The sequence below is a fragment of the Pieris brassicae genome, chromosome 9, assembly GCF_905147105.1.
Source record: "Pieris brassicae chromosome 9, ilPieBrab1.1, whole genome shotgun sequence".
Lineage (NCBI taxonomy): Eukaryota > Metazoa > Arthropoda > Insecta > Lepidoptera > Pieridae > Pieris > Pieris brassicae.
In genome coordinates this window covers 5,784,468-5,800,645 of record NC_059673.1, presented here as the reverse complement: position 1 = coordinate 5,800,645, position 16,178 = coordinate 5,784,468, and the positions used below count along the sequence as shown (strand labels likewise).

The following is a 16,178-nucleotide window of genomic DNA, read 5'->3' as shown; positions in this document are numbered from 1 at the left end:
ATTACATAAGGATTTTTTATAATGAATATCAATTATTTTAGTAAATTCGAGCGAATATTAACTATGTTCTCAATAACATTTTTATTGCATACAATTGTTGGAATTGGGAGCAGTGTTGGCCTAGTGATAATTATGCTACTCTTAACCCCAAACATTTTTTTATTCCTATTTTAAATATACTATACTTTTATACAAAACTATTGTTCCACCAGATAAAGAATTTAAATATATATATTTTTTAAATTATTATATTAGTGGAGATCATGAACTGTACTCCGCCAGCAGACACCAGTTCCACTTATGTCACTGCTTAACGATTTCCTCAGTTCTGCACCAGAACTGGATTGTTTGTTTGTTGTTACAGGTTTCGGGAAACTGAGAGATGTAGGAGGTTTTATTTACTTAGAAAATTTAGTAAAAATACAATTTATTAGTAATTTTAGGTAGACTGAATATTATAATGATTGTTTGGCATATATGTTGTAAATGTATAAATAAATACTATAACTTTTATTATACTACTAATATTGAATTTAGCTTTAATAAAACATTCGGGAAAATTGAGCAAATTTTTAATACTATACTAAATTTCGTATTATTTCTCAAATATTTGCCTTAGACTACTTGACATTTTTAGCAATTTTTACGGCTGAATTAACCTCTTTAAGATATAATCTTGCGTGAGGTTTTTAGACGAACCTACAGGCGTCTACTAGTACAATATAATCCGCGAGATATAAAGCCATTGTTGTTCTTTTCAAGAGAACTCATAACCGTAGATCCCGATTTTATTGCGCTTCTGTACTGCAATATGCCTTTAAAATTGAAGGCTTTATCTTCAATATACTGTATCAGCTATCATTGTTCTATAGACTTTTATTAAAGGTGAGAAATATGTGTTTATAATCAACATTATGATTACTCATGTTTTATGTAAAACTGGTGTGTGACATAAAAAAATCCAAATATTGCATTTGGGTTTATAATAAACGGGCGTTCCTCTGGAATGGTGCCTAGTACTCTTTCGAAGAGACCAATAATATGTATAAACCTGCGTATGTAATCTAATATTAACGTACTAAACAACAAGTCTGGATTGTGAATAATACAAAAATCAACGTGTACAAAGCTGACTGACTTGCCTTTAAGACAAGAGAGACTTGCTTTAAAACTTTGGATTTTTTAATGAATTCCCATCAGATATAACAAATATATAATTGTAATTAATACAAAATGAACAGTAGGCGTTGAATATTTTTTACATTTGACTACGAAACGTTTTCTCGTAAAAACTTACCACTTCATTCTCTCTAAAATCGTGTACGTTCGGCTACGTTCGTAACCTTTCGTCAGGCTTCGTTACTTTGGGCGGTCTCTCATTCAGTCGCCGCTAGCAACGACTACTATCTGACGTGTTTTTTTTCATGTATTTATTTGTATACGTTAGTTATAAATCTACATTTACTAAGTAAGTGATAAAAAATTAATTAAATTTTTATTATAACTGTTGAAAGTGTAGTGATAATTTTTTTCGAGTGAAATTAATTTATTGTGAAGGAAAATCATTGACTTAAACTCGGCGGGAATGATGCCGGAGTGGTTTGCGAGTATAAACATTTGCGAGGTAGGAAGTGCCACTTAATTTTTAATTTAATTTTAATATTGAAAATTATTATTTGATGTTTCTGTGCGCACTCGGCTGCAGTATAATGTATGTTAAGTTATTCCAAAATTTCATATTCGCTTCCACATTCGAAAATTATGAAAGTGAAAACTGTTAAAATATTTTGACACCAAAAAATAGCATTAGTTTTTGAATTCTCAGGTTACAGTTCGATTATTTTAAATGAATTTAAGTATTTTATTACAAAGAAATAAATCTCCGCTCTTGTTGATACAAAAGCTTCTTTAATTTCTAGTCTGATTTTGTGTTAAATCAATTTATAAATGGCTATACACATTTTGTTTTTATACGATATAATTCGAGGTTTTGTTAAAATGGCTTCATTTTAGTCATGTTAGGATTTTTTAAATTGACCACAAAAGCGATTTCTATATTTGAAACAATTATTTGACCTAATTCTATGAGCTTGACAACATTAGTACGTAGCGTTTTTCTATTCGTGGATATTTTTCAAGTAACATTTTTTTTGAACTAGTAATAATAGATAAGAGTTCTTACTTAATGATAGTTTTTCGCACATGCAAACCTTAATATCTGTATAGAAAGTAATGAAATATTAACGTTGAAAATTCCAATTTCCTATGAAAATGGTTCGTTCAATATACGGAGACGTCAAGCGCAAATTGTCAGTAAAGCTATAGGAGTTGAGACTTTATTAAAACTACTTGATATGTAACAGAAATTTATATTACCTTTTTGAAACGTGAGGAAAATGAAATCGCGTAGCGCTTCAGCGGGATTTTCGGATCTATACCTATTAAGAAGCTTTGATTGGCGCGTGCCGTATGTTATGATATAAGTATATTTGAATTCTTTAGATTATGGAATATAATTTATAATACACCTAAAATATTCGTAGAACTGGTTTTTGTGAGACAAGACTCGAGCAAGTTTTTTTTATTGGGGCAAACGGACATCCTCATCTGATGTTAAGTGATACCGCCCATTGCCACTCTCAATGTCAGAGAAATCGCGTGTGCGTTGACGGCCTTTTAGGAAATGCTACGTTCTTTTCTTGACCCTAAGTCGAATTGGTTCGAATATACTTCAGTGGGCAGCTGGTACTTATAAAAGTTTAACGTATTAAAAAAAATAATTATAAGGAAACAGTCTTGTTAATCCTAATTAAATTGATATTGAGGCGACCTCATACAAATTTTCAATATAATAATAGAAGCCTTATTTCCTCATCTACTTTACATGATTTTTCAATTACGAATAAAAAGAAAATTGGTTTGGTCGCATTATACCTTCTGGAAATTTTATCAACATGAAATTACAGATTAATTTCCTTATTCATTCCCACGTCCAGTCTTATTAATAGCGCCTTGGGGTCGCGTTTGAACCCCGGCTGAAAACCAATGTTTTATTCTATTAATAGTTGCGCATGCGGTGGATGACAACATAGTACGGAAACCAACTTATCTTCGGAAAATCAACAGCATGCTTCAGGCACAAACATCTGATCGCCATTTGCCTATAGGATCAAAATACTTAAAATTCCACATGGGGTTTTGGGGACTTTATATTATATTTCATAAATACCTTTTACCCTTATCTATACCCAGTTTCATTGAATGAGACAGATATAAATTGGAACAGTGAATTTGGTAGATGTGACTACTGACCACGACTTAGATTTTATGAATAAGGGTTAATATGTTGTTTATCTTTAGACCGTGGGTGTAGGGGGTTAGGGGGTCTTACCGCGAAGCAAAGTAGCTAGAAATCTTTCATCCAATTTACCAATTACATTCAGTCAAAGCCGTTTAATTTCTTTTTACGTGGCATTCAACGTTAAACGACATAATTGAATCTCTTTGTGGTGTTATTTAGATAAAAAAATCAGTATGATCCAACATAAGCCGTGAGTTGATTAATTGGTTGGGTACATAATATATACATATATATATATATATATATAATTTGAAACACAAGTTGCCATTTAATGTTTTATTGTCACTTATAGCTCTAAAGTCGTAGCCTAAAAGTGTTGTACTTATATAATTGATATATAAGTAAAAATAGTAGTCATCAGCGTCATGTAGCACGCCTTACAGATCACAGGTGGACGAAAGTAGTAACTACATGGAGAGGCCGACTACGCAAACGGTACAGAGGCAGACCTTACGCTCGATGGGATGATGATATCAAAAAAATCTTAGGTCCTCAATGGATGGAGATAGAGAAAGATGGCAAGCCTTGGAGGAGGCCTTTACCGGAGAGGGCTCCTGATACATACTAACTGTTAGGATAACTGGATATTAGTGGATGGGGAAATAATTTAAGGCTTAAACTAACATAAAATATAAATAAAGTAAAAATAGTACATACAACAGTGATACAATACACGTAGGATCATTTCCTTTTAATGATTCCGTATATCATAGAACAATCAATAGATGTGTGAAAGCCCCAGAAGCTAAACGAATATTTATAGGTAATTGATTAAGAGACTATGACAAGTTTAACAGATATTTGGTAAATCAAAAAACATAGCGATTTAAAAGATTGACGCAGAATTTTTTGCCATTTCTTGTCATCCATATTGAGGCCTTAAGAACTAAATCTTTTTGTGGTTCATTAGTATATTAATCTATATAAATTAAATTTGATTTGAGCCTATAGCGATAATTGATCAATCAAAGAGATGCATAATTAATTGTAAAACCCGTGGCTAGAGTGAGTGTGATATTTTATACATGTTGCATAGAACAGCGTAATAATAATTTATCATTTGTTGTTTCCGACACGACGTTGCAGTGCAACAAGAAATCTTTGATGTAAACCGCAACACGCCATCTACTGGTACGAACTGCATTTAATTACAGTTTTGTTTTTGTTCCTTTCATACATTTTAGAGGTTTAATTGCTCCAAAATGCGGGAAAACTTAAGAATAATCGTGAAAATAGCGAGTGAAATTCGTATCGTTTTTACGTAATATTAAATAAACATGATCTAGAGTATCTCCCTGACGGTATGTTCAAAGCACTTGAAATATCGAATTACGAATATAACTTTAAAGAAGTTTATTTAAATGATTTTCATTTCAGTACGTCTATTATAATTTTGCTTGGTATATTTTCTATACCAAGCAACGTTATAATCTGCTTTAACGATTATTCAAATTATTTAAAGGATTTATTACAAAGATAAACACTTAGATGATGTAAAGATTTAAGTAGACTACGGATATAAAAAGGCTGTGTTACTGCTACTTTTGCAGATAGATAACCTGATTCGTACGGGCTTGAATTTGGTAAAATGTATTTAGTTAAATACTTGAAATTACCGTGATAATAAATATAATTGTTGCCATATAGAATGTCGACGATTTTAACTCTCCGGTAGTAACGCAATGGTACACCAGAATTTGCCGAGTCCCACTTTGACTCCTATGTACATTGGTCTAATAAGTTTTTGTGTGCATGATAACGTCTAACAACATTTAGTTATTTATAGCTGGTAGGCAACGTTAAGCCTTTCTCACGTGACTTAATCGCAGGATTCATATTTCTTATGCCCAGTCAAAATACTGCTAATTGGTATGAATTTTGTGTGGAATATCAAAAAATAACTCGATTGAAGTCGGCTTAATTGGCAAAATTTCAATTGACGATTATAAATCCAAAAGCCGTTCAAACGTGAATTAAATACAAGTTGACTTCATACGTTTTAGAAAGTCAACATTAAATTGAAATGGTTAATTCAAATAAGCCCGTGACTTGAGATTTGATACGTTTTGGATACAATCCTTAGAAAAGCTCTGTACAATAATTATTATGAGTTATTTCTATCACACAAATATGTCACCACATGTATCCCGACTGTTTCATGACAGTCAATTACACGCTCACCTCGGGCTCGTATGTGGAAATATAGAGATGTAATCACAAATGAATATTTCCTTTGAGGTTTATTTTGAGACTGCAATGTATTTTTGAAATAATATGGCCTTAATTGTATTCGCATGACACTGAAGTCTGCTTATTAATATCTAGCGCTTGCATCACACGGGTGGAGGAGGCGGAGGGCAAAATTGGTAAAACGTAATGTATTTTTGATTAAGTTTTTCATCGGAAGGAAGGAACCCTTCGGACCCCACCCCTAGATCAGCATTTGTTCCAAGACTTGGCAGATTTATGTATCTTTTAAGGCAAGTGGGATATTGTTGCCTATAAGTGTATATAACAGTTGGCCTAGTGGCTTCGGCGTGCGACTCTCATCCCTAAGGTTGTAGGTTCCATCCCCGGCTGTGCACCAATGGATTGTCTTACTATGTACGCATTTAATATTAGCTCGAACAGTGAAGGAAAACATCTTGAGGAAACCGGCTTGCCTTAGACCCAAAAAGTCGAAGATGTGTGTCAGGCACGGAAGGCTGATCACCTACTTGCCTATTCAATTCACAAACGATCATGAAACAGATACAGAAATCTGAGGCCCAGACCTAAAAAGGTTGTAGCGCCATTGATTATTATTATTATAAGTAATATATTATGTTAAACTTAGCAGCAAGTGTTATTTCAAATCAAATAAAATATAATTTATTTGTCTAGGTAACTTATGAACGTCAGTTTAGAAAAAATATGATTCTTAATTTCCATTTTCAGCCAGTTCTCAAATCAAGGTCAAATCAAACTCTCCGTCAATCTTTTAAATAGCAAGGTTGTTCAACAAAATATTTGGAACCATTACATCATGCTCATCAAATAATGTTTATTCATTAAAATGTTCAGTTCATTAAATAAAAAATAATGAATAAATAAACAGGAATGAATGAATTCATGTTCAGTTCATTAAATAAAAAATAATGAATAAATAAACAAGAAAACCAAACGTTTAAAAAAACACTTTTATCAGTAAAGCGCATTGAAATAGCATGTGTGAAGCATGCACTTACATTAGTTTAGAACAACACGCAAACACATAGTATCAGGGTGAATCATGTATAAAGAACGCTATTGATGAACCACAGAGCAACGAACAAATCGCACTTTTAACTATGTACTGCTTTCCCTCTCTCAAATTTTAAACATGATACAACCTACCCTACCGCATGGATCAATGTATTTTATGTATGGATTAAATTTTTTTTAGTAAAAACAGAAAACTTTAATGGCCAAAATTGATTTACGCATTCATCCCAGCTTGAGTCCTCACAATGCAGTTCTCACAACTACCAAGTCTGGAGATAAATGACACGATGCTATATCTTTATATTTCGTCAAAGGAACATCTCCGACTACAAACAATGTAATGTTTACGGGTGTATAATAATGATGAAAATTCTATCATATTGTCTACATAACACCGTTTCGTATACAGAAATACGTAAAATGAATGAGAAATTAAATTTCGTCTAAGCAAAGTTCAAATTAAATTGCACACCTGCCATGTACAGGTGCATTGTATTATATCATACGTATGACCTGTAATAGGAGAATAAACATTATTAAACGTACCATATCTCAAATACCGTTTTGTCGTTATGCCCGTCGTGTCACTTTGCTAACAGAATTGTTGTTAATTTGTTTTTTATAATAACCGCTGATTGAAATAAATGTACTACCTGTGGTCTGTTCTAATTATACTCACTTTGTTCGTATAGAAACAGGTATACACATAATATCATTTATATAATAGGTAACATAATTTTTGATTTATTGACCTCAAAATTCTAAATTTACAGTCATTGCCAGTTCTTCAATCAATCGTAAAACGGATGACAAAAAATTATAATAAGCATTTCGTTTTATACGTACGATCAAACTCAAAAAATTAACCTTATTATATATAACTACGGATAATGATAATTATATATTACACTTTAGCTACACAAATCAATGAATTTTCTCATATACACCATTCAATTAAACTGTGTGGCTAAATAGAATCGTTCCAATCACAGATAAATGAAAGGAAATACGTACATTTAGCGCAGTGCGAATTCATTTTATTTCGTTTGTAAGACAGGGATTTTCCTATTTGCTTAGTTCCCGTAATTGCCTCACATTTCAGGACCCACGAAAGTGGGTTTTAGCACAGATGAAATCTCGTTTGTAGTAGCTGTTGTATAGCCTATCATATTGTCTGTGGTTTACGTATTAAAGCTTAAAATATATCTCTGATTGCTTTAATGTGGTCTTATTACATTACTCTATGGTGTTTATGCGTTAATTCGATTCCCTCTCTGAACAATTTTTATTTTATTTTAAAATATTTGATTTGAATTATTTAGCTCAATGTTGCAAATTTGGCGACTTCATAGTCAAGATTTGAATTAAGTTTCAATTCAACCATACATTAAAGCGGAACCTAAAATGGAATTGCACTCTCTTGTGCTTTCTCAAATACCTTATTAACTGGTGTGAGTTGCGCTGTAATTTAGATATACTCGTATGTATTACAGAACATACTAACATACAAACGTCTAACTCTTAGAACCATAAGACACGGAGATTCATTTGCAACATTGGCTTGGAAATAAATAGTATACATATTTTAATTCAATTTTAGCAAATTATCCTCTTTATTTTTTAAATTTAGAACAGTCGAAGTATATTTACATCATTTTTTAGATAAATAACAATGATTTTATTATTATTTACAAAGCTCTTTCAGTGTTTTGTCAGATGAATGGTCTGACAATTGTCAATCTGGGCGGGAAATTCAAATTGTAAATGGAACGTCATTACAAAGATCATAATTATGTTCCTTTTTTGTGATTTATTCTTAATTTATAACTACAATTTATTGACATGATTTAATGTTTAATCCTATATCATTAACAATATAAAAAAATATCTTCTCATAAAAGCAATTTGATTTACTGTGTCTTAACAGTAACGTTCAAGATATCCGTCCAGGGAGATATCAGCAGAGCATTTAGTTTAGGCCAACATATTTTTGTTTCGTAAATTTTGTATTTAATACATTTTTTACAGCTACAAAATTCGCCATTTTACTATCATTGATTTTATTTTATGTATAATTAAAGTTTTTAACAGAAATGTCTACTTGGAAAGAACAATGATATTTTTTTCAAAGCAATAATATGTATGTGAACAGGAGAGACGTACTAGTTCGTAATTAACAACTAATAGCGCATAATCAATTGTTATATAAATATTAAATAAATGAATACCATAATAATTCAATCTTATACCATTTCCTGTGAAACGTTGTGAAAATTCCGCGAACAGATTTCCTTCGAGAGATTAATAAAATAAACATTGAATGGGAAATTATTAACAATACATCGGCAATGCACAATACACGTAGGATTTCTGCGACCGGATTGGTAGTTGAGTTTGTTCAACTGTTACCAAGTATTTATCTTAACGATTTATACATCGCATTTCGAATACTATTTAATTATATTTCCAATAACATTGTTAGTGCAGTTCACTTACCAAAACGTGTAATGAATTTATGTGAATTAACATTGCTAATTGGTAATTATTTATATCCGATATATACATTATTTAAAACATAATCTAACATATTCGACAAAACCGTTTTTAAAATGGACATCTTAAATCATACAATCCGTATCACCTTGACGTCCGTCGTTCCATGACTGAGCGATAAAGCAATTTATGCCACGCACCATCACAATGTGGAACCAGCTGCCCACTGAAGTAAATCCAAACCAATTCGAGATAGGGTCCTTTAAGTTCGTACCAATTCTTAAAAGGCCGGCAGCGCGCTTCCCGGCCTCTTAGCAGTGTGAGTGTCCATGAGCGGCGGTATCACTTAAAGTCAGGTGAGCCTCCTGCCCTGCATCCTATAACATCCTATACATCAATTAAAGGTGAAAAATTTGAAAATAGTACAGAAACTGGATTTTTTTAAATTGATTAAGTCATGCAATTTCTTCAAAAGACTAGTCTTAGTACACTTAATTAATATTAATAATGCAGTATATGTGACCTATATGGGTTTTGATTGCAGTTTGCATCCGTTTCTTTGATCATTTTTATTTCATAGACAAGTAAGTGATTCTGTTTGACACATGTCGTCGATATTTGGACATGATGCCGGTTTTCCTGTACTGTAGTGTGTATTAGTAAGTGGTATAAAAAAAATATATATATATTAGTGCACAGCCGTGATACGATCGCAGCACACTTAAAACACTATACAGACACTGGTCTTATAATTTTTATTAAGGTGAATAAAACTGTTATTAATAACTTCTTCCAGCTATCTATCTATATAGCTTCTATAAATATCGAAATTTTAAAAGTTTAGCTGCTGAATTTTTGAAAAGAACTCTCTACATCCCTTTTTTGGTAAAATTGTTTATCAATAAAAGTAAAAACTAAAAAAATCGTAATAATATACTTTGGCAAGTTTGTTTAGTAAAAACATCTTTAAAGAAATGGTTCGTTCACAGTAATTTTTAAGAATAAATAGAACGACAGAATTACAGAACAATGTGACGAAGTTTTAATCTAAGTTTTTCAACACTCCACTTAGAGCCTCGCCCCGAGTGTAAATGGCTTAAATATAATAAAGCCACAAAACGAGGAAAATTTTGCGTTTCTTTATTTGTTTTGCGCACATAAACTGGTTTATCGCATGCAATCTTTTTACGTAAGGTCAGGTATCCCAAAGATGAAATTATAATTAAAAAAAGTATTTTGATGTTATAACATTTAAATATTATTCTTTTGACTTTAAAAATACCTTTTAATACCTGCAGTTGAGTTTCATCATCGGATGTCGAGGCAGAATACAAAGTTCCACCCGTATCACCTCGACGTCCGCCGTTACACGACTGAGTGTTTTTCAAGGCAATTTTTGCCGCGCACCACCGCTATGTGGAACCAGCTGCCCACGGAAGTATTTCCGAACCAATTCGACTTAGGCTCCTTCAAGAAAAGAGCGTACCAATTCTTAAAAAACCAGCAACTCACTCGCGTGCCCTCAGGCATTGAGAGTGTTCATGGGCGGTATCACTTAACATTAAGTGAGCCTCCTGCCCGTTTGCCTCTTGTTCTGTAAGAAAAAAGCCAACTTTAACTAAAGTGCTGGAAAAACTTGCACAATAGGTTAAGTTCTTTTTTAGGCAAATTCAGTGCAACAAATGATGAACAGTACTTTTTTCAAATAGGTAAAAATACTATCGAAGCAGCTTTCTCTTTCATTAAGGTTTTTGTGGAACATATCGATACAGTTCTGCGCTATGGTATCCTTTTATGGGGAAATTCGGTAGATGTGAATAAAAATTTTATTACTCAGAAAAAATGTATTAGGGCTATTATGGGCTTACCTCTCGTAAGCTGTACATTATTTTTTTCCCAACTCGGTATCTTGACGGTACCAAGTTTATATATCCTTATGACTGTAAAAAAGAAACCAAAATTGTTCAAAACATTTTAAAAAAATCAAGATAATTTATTCGTATATGTAACAAGATGTACACTTATGAACGACAAAAAAAGAATTGTATATGAAATGCTTCTAATTTTACATTTACTGCAACTTCTCAAATCAAGGGCGTAGAACGGAAGAGAAGAACTGACAATTAACTGGTATATACTGAGGGATTCAACAAGGACCCTGCATGCTGTACCGCGATGTATTAAACAATATGTTTCGCCATAGCTTTCAAACTATTTAATCACCTTCCTAGTAGTTACAGATAACTATCGTGTAATTCTTTCAAGGGGATGATGATAAATTTTTTAAAGGTGCCTTTATAACCTGGGTGAGTTATTAGACCATAAGTTTGATTTCAAATACATAACTTAACTTATTATTATGACATTATGTTAATGTTTTTATTATATGACACTAGCAGACCCAGCAAACGTCGTTTTGCCATGTATATTATTTCCAGGAAACATTTTTTTTTGTTTAATTAAAATAGCCTATCTACTGTAATAAAAAATAGGGATTGATGGTAGAGGGGTGACAATTAAGGGTTGTTGTACTTATGTATGCTGTATCATAAAAAATAAAAACATTAGTTTTCTTCTAAAAAGTAATGAATAAAATTTGGGGTGAACACTCCTTATTACTTAGGGGTTTGAAAGATAGATAGTACCCGATTCTCATATGTACTGAATATGCATAAAAAAATCATAAGTATCGGTTGAGCCGTTTCGAAGGAGTATGGAAACAAACATTGTGACACGAGAATTTTATATTTTAGAGAAATTTGCATGCCGGATTAAAACAATGTATGTAAGTTTAACTCCTCCTCCTCTTAACAAATTTTTACCATAGATACAATTAGATACATAACAAGTTACTCGCAATACCGTAGAAATTCAAAATTCACAAATTGACTTTGAAGAAAAGACGAAGAAACTAATCTTTTTTGTACGATTAAGGTATATTATCCAATTAACAGGTTTGCTTATTCATAAATATTCACTAAGTTTCTACAATTCTTAAGCCGTCCCTTTGGTTTCCATACCATGTGAGAGAAAAACAAAAGATAGCGCGTTTCGTTTGTTTATCATTGGCTAAGTAAGCGTGACTATGAATGGACGAGTTGCTTTTGATTATTCAAATAAGTTTCCAATGTTTCCTAGCAATCTATGCGTTAACGGGTAGTGTATCCCGTCTTTTGTTATGTTACCCTGATAGTTCAAAGATAAAACGAGTCGATCTAAAGTAGGGTTAAAATTTAATGGATCACCGATCGAGTTACAATGGCGCCCCGATGAATGATGTAAGATTACCGAATGACGTACCATAAATAAATATCTGTATAACGACTCTTGGGCCGTGGGGTTCAAGTGCAGAGACGCTAATTAACGATTTAAGCTGAGCCAGAGCTGGTGATTTTCTCGCTGGTAACTGCTGCCACCGTTAAAGGTACACTTTTATTATTTAAAGAAAGTAGTATTTTAACAGTTGCCACCCCATAAGTGTATGAAAATATTATGAACGTTTATAAAACATAAATAAATTTTTGAAGCGCAGTGACTCTCACAATTTAAACACAAGAAGTAAGAATAGACTTGCGTTTTCTGCTTTCAGACTTTACTGCTCATTTATGGGGAAATGTACACAGATATATAACAAAATTCCAGATCATGTAATCAGACTTCCGCTACATAAGTTTAAACCTTACATCAAGGAAACCCTAATAAAAAATGGATAGAACAGTTCAAGAATGTATAGATGATAACAATGTGTGGACACTAATATCGCTATAAGGTAGATGGCGTAAAATGACATGCATAAGTGAACAAATTGTACTTAAATGAATGACTTTATGATTTTGACTTTTTCTTTACTGTCACAGGAACCAAACTTTTAAATTTGTTTTAATTTTATTTTTAGTTATTTTTATTATTACTATGTAGGTTAAGAAATTGTTAATACTGTATATTTTACTGTTATGAAGATAATACCAAATATTTTATCCGGTATCGGTGTTGCGTTGTCGCTTAACATTTAAGAACTGCCTTGCCATGCCGTTGCCAATTCGATCATATACACAAAGCATTGCCTCTCAGTTATAACTTTGAAAACATAACAATAATATTGAACTTCAAAATGCTATTTGCAACTACGGTCGAAATAATTTACTTATTTACTTACCGCAGTCGCAGCGAAACAGTGAGTCTCGGTTTGTTCTAACTTTAATTTACTTAAGAGTTGCTTGTTATACGAACATTTTACAGCTAAACTACTGCATCTACTTGACCGATTTGCCGTCAAAGCAAGGATTGAGGGCACTTACTTGGAAGAAGCTTAATAGCTTCGCTATTGATTGGCAAAAGATTACGTTATCTAATAACTGATTTAAAGTAGGTAAGCCGACGTCGCTGTTGAATACAACAGCGACGTCGGGAGTATTATGGGACCCCAATGATGAAAATGATATGTTTTTATACGTTGAATAGTAATTGCATCATGTGTAAGAACAGAGGCCAGGTGTTTTTTTTTTAAATGTAATAGGAGACAAACGAACAGGAGGCTCACCTGTTGTTAAGTAATACCGCCGCCCATGGGCACTCACATTGCCAGAAGTATCGCAAGTGCGTTGCCGGCTTTTCAAGAATTGGTACGCTCATTTCTTGAAAGACCCTTGGTCGAAAGTCGAATCGGTTCGGAAATACTTCAGTATGGAAGCTGGTTCCATATAGTGGTTGTGTGCGGCAAAATTGTTTTAGAAAACGTTCAGTTGTGGAACGACGGACGTCGAGGTGATACGGATGGTACTTTGTATTCTGCCTTGACGTCCGATAATGGAACTCGGTTACAGGTGCGCGATTCTCAGTGATATTTCCTCGATTTTTCTTTCTAAGTACGCAATTAACATATGATCGTGTATTGAAAATCGCATGGCATGGCTTACAACTTAAATAAAGGCAGAAACTAGCTATGTTTTTTACTAATAATATCGTCAGCAATGAAGACACAAAGAAAAAATATAAATTGTAGTTGGTGACGTAATCCTATTTGCCGATATCGCCAAATCACTGAAACGTTATTATTGTTAGACCCAGTTTGCTGAGATTTTAGGGTAAGGTAAGTCAAGACAACGCCAAGTATGACTAACGTATGTCAAAATCGATTCACATTTTATCATGCTGTTATGAAAGACTACTTCGTGTATAATATCTATAATAGAGTGATACTCTTAATGTAATGGCTCTTGAAGACGGCTGGACCAATTAGAGTATTTTTTTAATTTTCCTTTTGAGGACGTTTGCGATTTTTATGGAGAGATAAATTGTAGAAATATAAATATTTTCAACGTTTTTTCTAGTATAGTTTCTATGAAGTAGCATAACAAAATATTGTATATGTTGGTTTGTATTTCTATTTAAAGGTAGAAAATAACACATTGAATGAAAAGGCTAAATTACACTCTAAGGAGCTTGGAGTGCTCAGGACGGCGAGATTCTACTTCACTCTGAACCACCGCTTGCAACTCTATGAAACGCCAATTCAGCCCCACATGGGGTACTGTTCTCATCTCTGGGCGGGATCTCCCCAGTACCAGCTCCTTCCACATGGCCGTCTTTAATGAAGATCGGTTAGAACCGTCATCGAACAGTCACTTTCTGAGTGGATTAATCCCTTTGCGTTGTCTAGAGTTGTAGGGTCTCTCTACATCTTCCATTGCATTTCCAGGGCGAGTGAACAGAGAAGTTGAATCTAAATTTAAGCTAAATTTCATCATCAGATGTTTTGGCAGAATACAAAATACTATCCGTATCACCTCGATGATCGTATTTCCACAACAGAGCGGTTCTTAAGGCAGTTTGCAGTTGCCGTGCACCACACTTGGAACCAGCTGCCTACTGAAGTATTTCCGAACCAATACGACTTAGGATCCTTTCAAAAAGAGCATACCATTTCTTATAAGGCCGATAACGTACATGGGAGCCTTCTGGCAATGTCAGTGTTATCACTTAACATCAGGCGAGCTTCCTGCTTGTTTGCCCACAATTACATATAAAAAATTCTAATAACGAAGACACACAATGTTAATATTTTTTTCAATAAAATTTAATAAAAAATACAAGAATGAACAAGTATATAATACTAAAACATTGACGTATAAATCAAAATAACAAATATACAATTCTATATTTGTTTTGTCTACCTTTGACTTCTGAATATTTGGATTCGTCGAACCCAATTCGATCAGATACAAATTGTTTCAGAAAAGATGTATATAAACAAAGTTCGACATCTCCATCATTTTATAGTCGAACGATCGAAACTATAAAAGTCAGTGCCAACGAGAATTTCGTTATGCTTCAGGAAATTGGAAGAAGTTGTATTGACTGTTCTCTATTTGTGCCTCCCCGGGTCTTTTTCATACTAGCTTTTATCAAATTAACGAACTCTATTGCTTTCCGATTTTCCTATGTATATTTACTTCGCCCTTGGGAACTGGTGGTTTCCAGGGGAATTGGGATTTATATAAAACGTAAAAGTATATAGATACTACTTTGTTTATATAAATTTGGCTTTTAATTAAATTGTCTATGAAAGATTATCGGATACGTTTATTTCTCATGGTTTTATTACGGAGAACATTCACATAAGAGCAGTCTTTATTTCAGACTAGTCTAGTTATACAACATTGTTTTTGTTTTATACACCGTTTTATGTACGGATATATTAATAAAACATTAAAATCACACTCATACAATATATCAATTCTAAATAAAATAGGTACTAACAAAAGAATATATTGTAATCATAACAATAGTGTACATTTAACGAGTACAAATCTCGAAATTATGAAAAAAAATTGGTATCTATGTATTGATGTTTTCCTTTGATAATTTGCCCACAAAGACAAATCTATAGATTGTAACATCCGCGTTGTTGGTATTTAAATGATCTTTAAACTTTTGAAAATTTGCATACTTTCTTCATACCTTAAATCTACTTATAAATACTTCTGTTAGTATCGAATGGCCAAAAAAGATGACCGACAACTGTTTACTGTCAATGTGACAGTTTTAAGTAAGTATTCTGATCTAGTATAGCCTATATAGT

At 32.9% G+C, this 16,178-nt stretch overlaps 1 protein-coding gene across 1 annotated transcript in view; it reads left to right on the top strand.

Annotated features, from left to right (window-relative positions):
• The first annotated feature begins 1,402 nt into the window (after nucleotides 1-1,402).
• LOC123714682 overlaps nucleotides 1,403-16,178 on the top strand; it is a 34,016-nt gene continuing 19,240 nt past the window's right edge. Inside the window, exon 1 of the mRNA XM_045669048.1 lies at nucleotides 1,403-1,624. The gene's annotated coding sequence lies outside the window, so the exon portion shown is untranslated. The remainder of the gene's footprint in view (nucleotides 1,625-16,178) is intronic.